Source organism: Rhinoderma darwinii, chromosome 13, assembly GCF_050947455.1.
Source record: "Rhinoderma darwinii isolate aRhiDar2 chromosome 13, aRhiDar2.hap1, whole genome shotgun sequence".
NCBI lineage: Eukaryota > Metazoa > Chordata > Amphibia > Anura > Rhinodermatidae > Rhinoderma > Rhinoderma darwinii.
The window spans coordinates 21,291,383-21,302,314 of NC_134699.1; positions in this window are offsets into that span (position 1 = coordinate 21,291,383).

Below are 10,932 nucleotides of genomic sequence, written 5' to 3' on the forward strand. Positions count from 1 at the left end.
AATCTGGCTATGTCTACATCCAGCATCTACAAGTGGCCTGGTTTGCTTTGACTTGTAGCACATAAGGTATACTGTTCTGGGGTTTTCATCAGACTCATAGTCAGCCAGAGGAACAACTGAAACAGAGCAGCTGTGGGGCAACCGTCCAAAAACAGCAAAAATACTTCTCAAACAAGCTTCAAAATGTACAGATCGAACGTGTGATATATCTTGTACAGAAAAGCCATGTGATATACATTACCATTCCTACAGGATCATCTCTGTGGAGTGACCTTGTCTTTCATACTTTAATTATTTCTATTGTAAATTATTGGGACAGGTTGGAAACTAAGAACTTGTGTCCAAAAACAATTAAACTTTGTTAGATTTAGTTTTCGTTTACTTTAGTAGATCTTTACAGCATGTAGAAGATAAAAACTTTTTATTGGTATAGTTGGCAGTGACCCAATATTTTAGGTACACAAGATTAAGTACAAAATGTAATTCCTATTAAAAAAAAAATTTTGGTAGGACAGAAACGGCAAAAAGTTGCACAACTAAAATTCTAGTCAAGTGACATGATACAACTGGATGTGACTTGTGTGGTGCAACCCTACAAACTTGTGTAGCCCAGGTCTTGACATGAAAAGAAGGGGCACTTCATCAAGTAAATGGTCCATCACCCATTCTTCCAAGTTCCTCAAGCACCAGATTTGCCACCTAAATTATTTTTTTTGCAAAATCATTAGTGAGTGGGGGAGGGGGGTAGTTCTGCCAAGCCTTAGCTGCCCTCAGGTAAGTGCCAGTTTTGTACTGAGCTAGGGACATGAGGAATCTGAAACTGGTTGCTAAGAATATGCTATATAAGAATAGGGCTCTACAACTCAACTTTTTGTTGCTAGTTACAATGACCACAATTTTTCTATAGCAACCAATCTGTCTCAATGAGTCAGATGTTCAGCTCTTGGCATTGTGCTGACTTGGCATTGTGATGCCATTTAAAATGGGAAACGCAGACTGGCAGCCTTTTACTATCTCGATTATTAACCAGATTTTTTTGAGAAAAATATTTAGGTGGAGAACATCTTTAAAGAACATTGAATATTTATTAGATAAATATAAAGGTAAGACATGTTGAAACACTGTTTAATTCCAGCAAGTACTCTAAGTTGCATGCATCATTGACACCTTTTTGGGCAGACTCCCTGAATGCTTCAAGGGTAACTAAACGTTCAACAAACTTCTGATATGTCACAGCGACATGTCAGAAGTTTTTATTGGTGGGGGTCCGAGCCCTGAGACCCCCCCCCCCAATCACTAAAACGAAGCAACAGAAGCGCCTGTTTGGCTTTTTCCGGAAAGCTGATGTAGCAGTGCACGGACTCATAGACTTTCTATTGAGTCCGTACACCGCTACACTGATTTCTGGAAAAAGCCGAACAGAAATGAAGCGGCTAAGCGCACACAAGAGCGCTTCTGCTGCTGCTTCGTTTTAGTGGTTGGTGGGGGTCTCAGTGCTCGGACCCCCACCAATAAAAACTTCTGACATGTCACTGTGACATGTCAGAAGTTTGTTCAACGTTTAGTTACCCCTTAAGGAAATGGAGTTAACCAGTCATTGACCATATTTTATGGTCAGTTTCTTCCTTTTCTTCCTGTACATTCTTACTAGCAAATGCAGGGATGGCATCCGCGCCAGGCAAACCTGGGTAATCTGTGTAGACATAATCTATACTTGTCAAGCGTAGGTTGGGTAGACAGGGGGCCCACATACACCTAGGCTGAAGATGATCAGATGCATTGAGATGACAGATGTAGTGTCCTGACCACGTCTATGTATAGTCAATTGCTGATTATTTTCTGACTGTCGTCACTGATATTTTGCTACCTCTGTCGGTTTACATATTAAATTATTTTATTCCAGCGACATCATTACCATTGGCTGCATGTTATTTGGTGGTTGCCAATGATTACTATACATGAAGTGTTCAGAAGTGTTTAGCATGTAAAGCCCGGCCGTGTTAGTGTTTCTTAATGTTAGTGTTAGTGTTTGCTGGAACCCAAACCTCACATAAAAAAAATCTTTTGGCTTGACTATTCTATTAGTGTTGGTATCGTTCCCCTGCATTCTCCACTAAAATGTACGTAGTAATGTAAATCTCATGATATGTGTGGATCGAACTAAATTTCTGTGACTGCTGGAATAATAGAGAATTCAAAGTTGTTTGCCCAGATCCCTCTATATTCTATACTAAAAGTCCAGGTCCATAATAAGACATCTATCTAGGGCTGGGTCCAATTGGATAGACCAAGTCTAAGGTTTACATTTCCACCACCTAGGCTAAGAGGTTTACCTCTACCACTTAATGTTAAAGAAGAGCTGCAGTGGAAACACGACTTTCCATGTCTGAACGCCCACCTGACTGTATACCACACTCTACACTTCTTTTATGTATAATGTACTTACTTTTTGAACTGCTGCCTTGTCTGTGCTTTAAAAAAGCCTCCATCTTGATTCTTGGATTTCCCCAGCTTTCTCTTCCTCTCTGCTTTGCTATCAACCCCAAGATGCTTCAGCACAGCATCACATGACCAGCTAAAGACCATACCATTTCTGCATGCTGGTGGACACTGTGATTCTCTCTATATTCTCCGAACTAAGCTGAGAAACCATAAGTATACAGACAGGCCGGCTGCACTATATTCTTCTATATTATACCTGTGTGACGGGAACCGGTCTAAGTATCAGTGGTAGCCGATGATAGAAGTTTCTGTCTCATCTGTGCAAAACTAGTGTGGTACAGGAACTGCTGAAGCCTGTGATGGGCGACACATAGATCTCCATAGAATCAAGTAGAGAAAGCATGTCACCGAGCCGGATTCACACTGCTGCTAAGCAACATCATAGTCTGATAGAAGCAGCAAGAAAAATAACAGGTGAGAGACTGGCACATGGAATACCATAATGGTACACATGGAAAGTTTTGTTTTGGCCGAAGTGTTCCTTTAACTTAAAGTAGGTGTTAGTTTTTTTTACTAAAAACTCACACCTAGACTAGGGAATGTCCACACGCATATGAGACCATTGAATGTAAATCTAGACTTTGGTAATACGTGTCCACCACTTAATGCATACCAAGACTAGGAAATACATACCGAACACAACATGAACTCTAAGACTGGTTGATATCATTAAATGCACCCCAAGACTATAGGATATATGTCCACCATTAAATGCAGGGCTCTTTTACAGTTCTGATTCAACGTTTCAGAAGAGATTGTCCACCACTGAAGCATAGGATATATGTCCACCATTTGAGGTACACATAAAGGGTTTTTCCCATCACACATAGTGATGGGATATCGCTAGTATATGCAATCACTATGTGATCAGTGGAGGTCCAACTGCCAGCACCGATCCTGAGATTGAAGGGGCAGCAGCGCTGTGTGATGTGAATAACCATTTAACCTGTCCACCACTGAATTGACAGTAGACTAGGAAAAACATTGCCAAAATTTAAGGCAGTGTGTTACGACCAGCAGATTGTGGACCCACTGGGCTACTCCACCGATGAGAGTAGCGGCTAGCAGCTGATAACAGGACATAGGCAGTAGCAGGTAGCTAGATACAGGCTGATAAGAGAGCTGGATACAGGCTGATAAGAGAGCTGGATACAGTCTGATTAGAGAGCTGGATACAGTCTGATAAGAGATAGCAATAGCGGACTGGTATCAGGTGCACATAGGAATATTTACAGGATACAAACTAGGTTCTTCCAATGTTGCTCAGTCAGGGTGTGTCCAGTGAAGCAGACTAATATACCTGGCTATTGACAGGGATAGGCTGGGGAAGGATTTGGGTGCCCGTGCTGGCCCTATAAGGTGCAGGAAGTGAGGGCACGCACGCCCTCTGGGCAAACCCCGCAACATCAGCAGCAGAAGGAAGTACACATGCACGGCAGTGTGGAGATCCAGGAACCAGACAGCATGTACCAAAGGTAACCTGGCAGCTGTGCCTGCTGGAGAGGTAGTACACCGACAAGAGCAGAGCGCCGGCATTACACAATGTACTATTTTGGTTTGTGATACTTAGTATCAGAAGAAAGGTTCTGAGTCAAAAAGGTCAGTAAATAGTCTGTTCATGACTTGATAGATGGAAACCTCTCCCAACTAGAATATGATTTCAATAAGAGCTGTGAAGTATTGCTATGATTATTCCAGGATTGGCATCAGCCTTTTCATGTCTTTAAATGATCTGTAAGGAGTTGTGTTGATAACAGCTAGAAACAAGCCAGATCTCAGAGTCAAACTGAAATATAGGGGTTAACAGGGCTAAAGGTGGTCTTACACGGCCCAAAGGGGGCCATGTAAACGAGAGCCAATCAACGACACAGCTTGTTGCTCGTTGATCGACGCTCGTTTGCTCCTTTTACAAGGAGCTATGGATGGGGACGAGCTTGTTACTACGATCGCTCGTGCCCATACATTTATATACTTACACAGGGAGATGTGCTGCCGACAACGATAATATTTTCGGCTTTTAAAACGATATAATCAGACGAAGAACAAGCGTTTGCTCGTTCATCGGCTGATGGTTGCCCTGTTTACACCGGGCAATAATGGGGAATGGGTGTTCTGTGAACGCTCGTTTGCTCAATAATTGGCCCGTGTAAAAGGGCCTTAAGGCCATGTCCACATTTCTCCCAAATTACCCAGAACTTCAGATCCTTGGTTTGGAGTCTAGAAAGTTCTCAGATGCTGATGGAAAACAGGTCACTATCGATTGTTATCAATTCCCTTGAGCTGAAACGGAATCAGATCATCGGCCCAAAATTGGATCAAATGGATTAGCTGATGACTGATGCGGACACTAGGTTTGGAAACCAATGGAAATGCACTGGCTGTATACTGACTGTACATGTTTCTCTATCTGTTTTTTATTATTTAAATTTTCTTTAAAAAATCGGACTGGGAACAGTCTTAAAAAGTGGAAGTGTGAACATGTCCTTAATTATATTAAGATTGCATAAAAATGGATAATTCCTTTAAATTACCAAATCTCATTTTGTTTTACATTATATGGCAACATTTATTTGCCATTGTAGTTCATCATGATATTTCCACAATTACTACAATTGTTACAACTGCTTATTACCAGTGATACAGAACTCACCACCACCCCGGTCACCACTCGCAGTGCGTGTCAATATTAGTTACATTTCAACTTTGTTAGAAAAGACAGTAAATGGACTTGGATACCAGTTGTTCTAATATTAATATATCTGTCTGGGTGCACTGTCTGCAATAATTCTACTAAAATAATTACATTCTCAATTTCAGGTGAAACCTATAGGCCCGGGCGTCCTAGGCCCAGCTGCAAAATGTGTTATAGGCCTCTGTGTGACACCATATTCTCCACTTGCAGCAATGGTACAGTATAGATTTCTATGGATGACGTATTACACATCAGTACAACAACGATCCACAATATGGCTGCATGCATGAGAACTAATCCTCCATTATTTATAAACCAAAGGCCTTATTGATGAGAACTGTCAGTTATATATTAAAGGGGATATGTGGGAACCAAAAATTATTAGAGGTGTACTCATCGCAGTATGTGTGTACACTCGCTAATATACATTCTGGTCCCCTGTCACGCTGATTCTGAGATTTTCATAGATTTTTATAGCGCTGCCGAGGGACTGGAGGTCTAATTGCAGTCTTCTTTGATAACGAAAAGACTCTTCGTCATGTGACCGGCCCCGCTGTACTCTATGTACAAGCAGTAACAGTAGTACAGCGAGTATATAAAGTACAGTGGGGTCGGTCACATGACGAAGAGTCGTATCGTCATCAAAGAAGGCTGTGCAACTAGACTTCCTGTCTCCTGAGAGCGCTATAAAAATCGATGAAAATCTCAGAATCAGCGCAATGGGGGACCGGAATGTATATTAGCGAGTATACACACATACTGCAGTGATTACACTGCTTATACATTTTTGTTCCCCACATAGCCCCTTTAAGGACTTTACAGAAATTCTCTAATATATATTTACTAGCCAAATTGATCTCTATAAGTAAGAGCAATTTGTGTAAAACATAAAATACATTTCTTGTGGTAACTCTACCCAGTGCATTTAACAGAATTGAGGTGCCAGCCGGGGTGTAACTATAGGGGGAGCAGAGGTAGTAGTGGCACATTGGACCTGGTGTCTAAAGGGGTCTAATGGCCAGTCTGCCACATAAGTACCAGTACTAGACACCAGTACTGTAAATGGCACATGGTGGGTGGAAGGGCCCTTTTATATATTTTGCATGGGGGCCCATGAACTTTGAGCGACAACTCTGGGCACCAGTTATAACTCTTGTATTCTCTTAATTGGAATAGTAGAGGGGCTGCTATTATGAATATCGGCACATTGTGATAGCTCCTCGCCTGGCATCGTAACAAGTAAAGAAGCCACGTTGAATTGGTAAAACTCAACCTGCTGCTGAAGAAGCTACATCACCACTTTTGATTTTATAAATTGCTCTATAGGGAAGATCTCAAATGGGAATAGAGTCCACAGCAAAGAGGAGTCCATTCATGCATCTTTTTCGTCAATCACATGACAAATATCTTACTAATCACATGATTGAGTAAATAGTGTGATGCATGCAAGTATAATTTGCATTGCTAGAAGAAAAGATGAAGCCCCTTACAAACAATTTATAAAATGACACTATATGACCCCCAGCATTGTCTAGAATACCATTATTTTATTGCTCCAATGCATCCAAAATAAAAAAATGAAGCAAATATGCAAAAAGTATTTATTTCCTACTATTTTGTGTCTACAGATCCTATGCAGAACTATGTGTTTCCATGGTTACAGACTACAAACAAACCCTGTGTAGTCTGATCATGCAGTCGTACTCCCTTCTATTTGTCTCTTACTTCTTGCTAACATACATTTAGTAGTGGCAATGGTGACAGGTTCTCTGTCCCCTGCAGGAACATTTCTAGGCCATCGTTGAGCTATGGGGCTCCATAGAATTGTGGGATAAATATGCATGTCCATGAGAGTCATATATGTTGGACTAAAAATTGGAGCAGCCATTAAAATTAAATGACTATATATATTGTCCAGGCACTAGTGACTGCTTTTATGTCTTTCGTGTTTGGAAACTTATGCAGACCCTAAAAAAGTTTGATAGTCAAACCAGTCTTTCTAATCTTGTCCCTGGTGAGATTCCTAGAGGATGATGGACACTATTGTGATTTCATCAGACTGAACAAATGTTTTTGACTTTAGGCCGGTGTGGCTCGTGTCCATTGCTTTCTTGCTCCAAAATACATCTATTCTTGGTTGGCAGACGGACTTCATGTTAGTACATTAGGTCTAATAATACAGCCAGCAGTCTGAGAGATGGAATTATGACACCGCATCTTTTCTGGAATCTGAATGTATCCTTGCCTAGAAGGACAACAACGTTCCATTTCAATCCTGTATTCTTTGGCTGCCGGTGGAAACGTTGGCCGGGAATACCGTATATAATTTCCTAAACAAATCTTCTTAATGTATATTCGTTTTCTGCTATATTTTGTTTAGGAAAAACATTTCCTCTGGGTTCGTCTGTTAGAATTGTTTATGTTCTCATTATTCTCAATGCTCAGCTGTTCATAGATTAGTCAATGTATTTGTTACATACAGCGAAGCAGCTGAATCCAATTCAACCTCTTACTTTCCTATCCTGCTGTTTAATGTGAGATACCAGAGAACCTTTAAAAAGTAACTAAGAACCGTGGATTCTTTTTGCATATAATATTTTTCAATGTTACTATAGATTAGTAACCAAGAGCCAATAGAACCATCAATTTAGCAACACAATGGGGCACGTTTACTGTCATACGACTCAGCGGCTTGCCAGTGTAGAATACTAGTATAGAATGCACCATATTACTTTACTGGTATAATTGCAGAGGTTGTGGTTGCACCCGCAACTACAACTATAAATGAGGGATGATAGTTACAGATTTTGTATTTGCATTACCCCTCTGACAGTCCCATCCACTGAAACCCTGACCGATCACTAAAACAAAGCCGAAGAAGCGCTCGGTTGAGCGCTCTGCCACTTCGTTTCTGATTGGCTTTCCTCGGAAAGCCGAGTGAGCAGTATATGTACTCATAGGCTTTCTATTGAGCCCGCTCCGAGGAAAGCCGATCAGAAATGAAGCAGCACAGCTCTCACCGAGTGCTTCTGCTGTTTCGTTTTAGCGATCGGTGGGGGTCTCAGTGACCCCCACCGAACAAAACTTCTGACATATCAATATGACATGTCAAGAGTTTTTTAAAAGTTTGGTTACTCTTTAAATTGTGTTTTGTTAAAGTATAACTCAAAAATTTGAGAAGATGTAAAACTCAGATCACCTTAAGCTTACATCATTCGACTTGCGTCTCACAACCTTTAGGGCACCACTCAGTTGAAGTCGCTATGCTTACCCTTTAGCTTGGTCCCACAGCAGTCTACCTCGTAGAAAACCCTACAACAGGTAGTGATGATAGTGAGTTGGGATCAAGGACTATTTAAAATTATTTTACCGAGGACTAAAATGTAGAAAAGCAGTGGAGTTTAATTTTAAATTGGAAATAGATCTATCCTGGGTCGCCCTGGTATGTGCACCAGGACCTAATACAATATAAAGGCGCAGTCAGAGGGTTAATGGTGTTCAGCAGGGGGCAACACCACTTGAAGATCACTTGCTGGAGACCATTTGTAAAAGTTGCAATTGGCTACAACCATGGGTGAGATTTCAATTTTTAACATGTTCCCTAACTAGTTGACAAATATATAGTTGCAGGGAAGATGGGAGGGCAACTTTTTTGCAGTGTAGAATGCCATAAAAAATTATTCCTACTCTAATATTTAAATAAAACAATTACAATATTTCAAAACACTGTATGTTAATATAAAATCTAAATAAATCTTTGTGTATGTCTGACCTTCTGACCTGGGTTCCTTCTTTTCACTCTACACTGAAAGCCTGTGTGATCTCACCCTCCTCCCCCTGCAGACTGCCATGTGTGCTCTCCTCCCTATCTAAACTCTTATGCAGTGCAGCTTGTGTGATCTGCCCTTCCCGATTGCCTAGATGCTTTGCCCCTCTCCACACTCTAATCTTCTGTGTACACAGCTAAGAGAGCATCACAGCCAGAAGCAGTGTGCTTTCGGATCCATGTCAGAATTAGAAGCACAGCCAGCTATGTACAGGAATTGCACTCTCTACAGCAGCAAAATGGTGGCATGTGCTCCTGGTTTGTTGAAAGTTTTTCTCGCTACGGACAGGCAGTGAGGAATAACAGGGGGCTCGGGACCACCGTTCTAGTGATCGGTGGAGGTCTCAGCGGTAAGACCCCCAGCGATGAGACGTTTATCACCTGTACTGTGGATAGGTGATAAATGTTACTTGTGGGGGGGGGGGGTGGACACTATAAGTCATGGAAAAATTCTCCTAGCCTAATGTTTTAAGATGAAATTCCAGGTGCCGGAGAATGCAGTTTCCACTCTGCAGTACAACAGACAGCTCCAGATCAAGGAAACAAATATGTCAATGTTTATTTTTTAAAATGTTTTAAATGCCAACAGGCTCAGCTTGTAACTTCATTAACATGTAAAACATGACACGGAGCGGGAAGAGAAACAGTCTGACTGGACTCAAGCCGTAGCACTCGTCCTTCACATGCAAACTCACAAGGGAAGGACATTACATCAAGTGGATAGAAATCCAATCCTTCTGCAGAATGCTCTGCTGAGACGGCTGTGTGGTAAAATCTAGACAGTGCAAATTGGGAAAGACTGGGGCAAAATGACCCCACCCCCCTCACCCACGTAATTTTACCAGCCTTCATACTATCCATATAATTCCACCAGCCATACTAGTGCCCATATAATTTAACCAGCCATACTAATATCCATATAATTATACCAGACTACTAATGCCCATCTACCAGCTATAAGTGGCCATAAAATTCTGCCAGCCACATAAGTGTGCATACAAATGTACCAAAACACATCAGTGTACCAGTGTCCATTTTTTCGGTTAATGTCTATGGGAACATTAGTCTTACCAATTGAACATCTATGACAACTGTTGGAGGAAAGAAGGATCAAGCATGTTGGATTTCAAGGTGCCCAACGATCTCATGTGTATGGCCAACTTAAGCCGCTGCCAGAAACCCCTGGAAGTGGTTTACCTCCTGCATGAGTAAAGGATTGGAAATGTTAAAATCCAACATGTCCGATCTATCTTTTTCCAAACATTTTCCATCAGGGGACAGTTAGAAGGTCCTCATACATATTAGGTTGTCGGCCGATGCCAAAGAAATGGGCGGGTTTAGCTAACTTTTGTCTAATGTGTATGGCCACTTTAAGAACATGGACTTGAATACAACCAAGGCAACATCGGAAAGGATATTTTATGGTTTTTTTATGTTTGCTTGGGTTTCCTCCAAAATCCTATTTCCCCTATTTCCAAAACATCTTCAGGTTATTTGGGTTCCCATTAAATTCCCCCGTGTACCTGAGTAACAAAATATGATTGCGCCACTGTGAACAAGAACCAATGTGAGTGAATACATTCGGTCTACCTAGTTCCACAGAAGTTACAGGGAAAGATGCCCATTCGTCCTGGTTTCCTCCAATGCTGCCAGCTGCTCTCCTGCCAGTATTTTACTTCTAATGTTTATTTTTCCTAGAATTCAGAATCCTGATGAATCTCGATCAACCAAATAAGTGGAAACAGGCTACCTAAACTATCCATGTCTGTGTGTTGAGCTTTCTGGCTTTTTACAGACCCCAGTTTTTAGGAACCAATCAGAATTTATCTTCTGCCGGTCTACAAAATGAAGGTAGACAATGAATAATGGTTTAATGCTCCAGCATTGGCACTTAAAGAGTGGAAAAGTGGAG